The sequence below is a fragment of the Otolemur garnettii genome, unplaced genomic scaffold (assembly GCF_000181295.1).
Source record: "Otolemur garnettii isolate 467f Iridium unplaced genomic scaffold, OtoGar3 scaffold00409, whole genome shotgun sequence".
Taxonomy (NCBI): domain Eukaryota; kingdom Metazoa; phylum Chordata; class Mammalia; order Primates; family Galagidae; genus Otolemur; species Otolemur garnettii.
Genome location: NW_003852804.1, coordinates 105,685 through 109,433, shown reverse-complemented (window position 1 = coordinate 109,433; position 3,749 = coordinate 105,685). Strand labels below are relative to the sequence as shown.

At 35.6% G+C, this 3,749-nt stretch overlaps 1 long non-coding RNA gene across 1 annotated transcript in view; it reads right to left on the bottom strand.

The window, feature by feature from the left end:
- Positions 1-663: 663 nt before the first annotated feature.
- Positions 664-3,749, bottom strand: part of LOC105888407 — a 16,753-nt gene continuing 13,667 nt past the window's right edge. The window contains exon 2 of the long non-coding RNA XR_001161868.2: positions 664-1,235. This is a non-coding gene — a long non-coding RNA (uncharacterized LOC105888407). The remainder of the gene's footprint in view (positions 1,236-3,749) is intronic.

Genomic DNA, 3,749 nt, shown 5'->3' with positions numbered 1-3,749 from the left:
GTCTAATTTCCATGATTTTGTGTATGTTTGTTTCTGTTGTGATTGATTTCTCATTCTGAGAAGATAAATGGAATGATTTTGATCTTTTAAATTTGTTGAGACGTGTTTTGTGGCCTAAGATATGATCAACTTTGGAGAATGTTTTACATGCTGATGAGAAGAATGTATATTCAGTATTTGTTGCGTAGAATACTCTGTAAATATCTCTTAATCCCGTTTGTTCTAAAGTCTGGTTTAAGTCCAGTGTTTATTTATTTTCTGGTTCAAAGATATGTCTATTTCCTTCAGTGCTGTGTTGAAGTCATCGGCAGTTTGATGCTGCCGTTTATCTCTTTGCTAGTGGAATTTGTTTTATGAACCTGGGTGCTCCTGTGTTAGGTGCATATATATTTAGGATTTGATGTCTTGTTGAATTGCTCCCTTTGCCATTATATGATGACCATCTACCTTTGTCTTTCTCTGCCATTGGTAATTGAAAGTTAAATTTTATCTGATATGAGAATAATTACAACTGCTGTCTTTTGGGCTCCATTTGTGTAGAATATTTTATTTTTCACCCCTTCACCTTAAGTCCATATCAATTTTTGTGGGTTGGAGTGTTTCCTGGAAATAGCAGATACTCAGCTTGTCTTTTTTCAAAAATCTATTCAGCCACCCTATGTATTTTTTTTTTTGAGTGGGACATTGAGACAGTTCATGTTGAGTGATAGAATTGATATGTTGGACACTCTACTGTTCATCCTATTCAGTAGTACCTTATTTCTTTTTCTTCTTGTGCTATTATTTTATGAGATCTGATAGCTTTAGCTTTTAAGTGATTTTATACTAATAGGTGTCTTTGTGCTGATCCATGTATGAGTATTTCCTGCAGGGCAGGTCTGCTTTGGACAAATTCTCTTACTGTTTGCTTGTCCAAAAATGTCTCTATTTCTTGTTTATATATGAAAATTAATGTTGTAGGATACAAAATTCTGGACCAGTAGTTGTTCCATTTAAGACCAAAGATGGCACCTAATCCATTCTGACTTGCAAGGTCTCTGCTTGCTGAGATGTCTTTGGTTAGCCTGATGGGTTTTCCTTTGTAAGTTACTTAATGTTTTTACCTCACAGTTTGTAGGAATTCCTCCTTCTTGTTGACTTTGGCCACTCTGATAACTATATGTTTCAGTGATTGCTTCTTTGTAATGATTTTCCCAGGTTTTTGTTGAGCTTCTTGTATCTTGATGTCTTTATCTCTAGGAAGACCAGGAAAGTTTTTCCCAATTATTACCTCAAATGATTTTTCTAGCCCTTTTGCTTTTTCTTCTTTACTCTCAGGAATGCCTATGATTCTTATATTTGGCTTTTTTACATAATTACATGTTTCTCATAGGCTTTGTTCTTTCCTTTGGATTCTTTGTTCTTTATTTTGACTGATAGGGCTAATTCAAAAGAGCTATCTTCAAGCTCCAAAATTCTTTCTTCTGCCTGGTCTAGTCTATCCTTAAAGCTTTCAATGTGTCCTATTTCCTTAAATTAATTTTTTTTATTTCAAGAAGTTCTATTTGTTTTTTAAAATATTTCTATCTCTTTCGTAAATTTTTTGTTCATTTCCTGAATTATTTTTTCTGATTTCTTTGAGTTGGTTTTCTATTTTCTCTTGGATTTCATTGAGCTTCCTTACAAACAATCTGTATTTGGAATTTTTTATGCATCATTTCAATATTTTCATTTTGGTTGGGATCTATTGCTAGAGCGCTGGTGTCCTCCTTTGGGATTGTAATTTTACTCTGATTTCTCTGGAATTCTTACACTGATGCCTTCTCATATACAGCAGATGTTGCTTCTTCTTTGGGGATTTTATTTTGTTTAGATAGGGCTTCCCACACACACACTCTTAAGCGTGTGTCCATAGCATATGTTCAGTAGAACCTTTGTCTTTTCTTGTGGGTGCTTTGATGGTTGTCTAGGTTCTGGGTGGATGCTTTCTTTACAGGTATCCTTGGTTGGATGCCAGTTGCTAGTTATTTGTGAGCTTTGGCATTGGTAAGCTATATGTGTGGCAGATTCCATGTCTCTCTTTGATGAGGGAAGATGGAAGTCTCTGAAATCTTTTCTCTTTCTCCAGCCCTGTGGTCTTCCTAACAGCATGAATTATATTGGGATTCCCAGTTTAATCTCTGAGATAGTTGCTTGTGAGCAAGAATCAGCCACATGCTGTATGATTGGATCATGAAATGCTGTAAAGGGTTGTACAAGTTGTCCTCCCTGCCATTAGGTGATGCTTATCAGAAATAACCACCTGCACTCTCATTTTCTTGGGCCTTGTGATAGCTCTAGTCAGGAGGGCCACTCAAAGGCCCTAGGTGGTCTACAGGGCCCTGGGGGCTTCCAGTGAGTCCTTACTCTGCACCATAGCATAGGTATGTAGAGGAGGTAGTCTGGGCAGGATTGAGTCAGGTGAGCTGCTCTCAGGCCCTGCCAAGACTGCAGAACAGCTATCTTGGCTGGGGTTGAGGGCCCACTCCCAGGCCACTAGTGAAGACCACCAGGGAGGGGCTGAAGCATCCCTAGACAGTCTGCTTGTCTGAGACTCACAGCCTGGCTGTCTGGAGCAGCTTTAGTTCTTCTCCTCCATGCTAAACACCAACATTTTAATAATTGCTAGTGTTCAGTCAGTTCTGACATGAAAAGTTACTCATTATAGTCATTGTTATCTTTTTAAAAATTTAAATAATTTTTAATGACCCTTTTCCCCTTTATACAAATTTAAGAAGCTACCTAGGTTACATTGACAATGCTGAACTGCAATAAATTTATAGATTAATATTGGAGGAGTTGCCCCCTCAGAGTTGAATCTTCCCTACTACTGTCACATTAAATCTCCATATTGCATTAGGTCATCTTTTGTGTGTGGCAAATTCCACACACAATCATACAGCATGTGGCTGATTCTTGCTCACAAGCAACTATCTCAGAGATTAAACTGGGAATCCCAATATAATTCATGCTGTTAGGAAGACCACAGGGCTAGAGAAAGAGAAAGGATTTCAAAGACTTCCATCTTCCCTCATCAAAGAGAGACATGGAATCTGCCACACATATAGCTTTAGTAGTTTGCAAATTTTCTCCATAAATGTACAGTTTTTGGTAGATTAATTCCTAGGGCTTTTCTCTTATTATTTTTGTGTCCATTTTAAATGAGTGGTCTTTAAACTACATTTTCTATTTTATTGCTAGTGATTATCAAATCTGTGTTTTATTTTAAACATATTAATTTAAGGCCATAAGTCTTTTTTATCATTAAATAATCATATTTGTTTCTAAATCAAAAAAGAAGAATTCCACAGTTTACATCTTCTCTCCATTGTCTTCTTGCTATCTGTATAGTTTTCCTTTATATATCTTACATTACTAAACTTTAAATAGGGTCTAATAAGAATTCCTTTTTTAAAAAAATTTAATATTGGACCTCTTCTTTCTCACTCTTCTTTTCTTTATTAGTCTAGAGGTTTACCTGTATAGGTTTGATATTTTATTTTGTTAGTTTTTTCCCCAATGTCTGTATCTTCTTTGCTCTTTGTATCATTATTTCTGCTTTGTATTCTCATTTCACTTATGTTTTCTTGAAGTTTGCTTTCCTATGTTTTTCTAACCTTTTTATTTTTTTATTTTTATTTTTTTTTTTTTTTTTTTTTATTGAATGGTAACTGTGTACATTGATGCACTTTGCGGGTACAGTGTGGTGTTTTCATACATAATCCAAGACA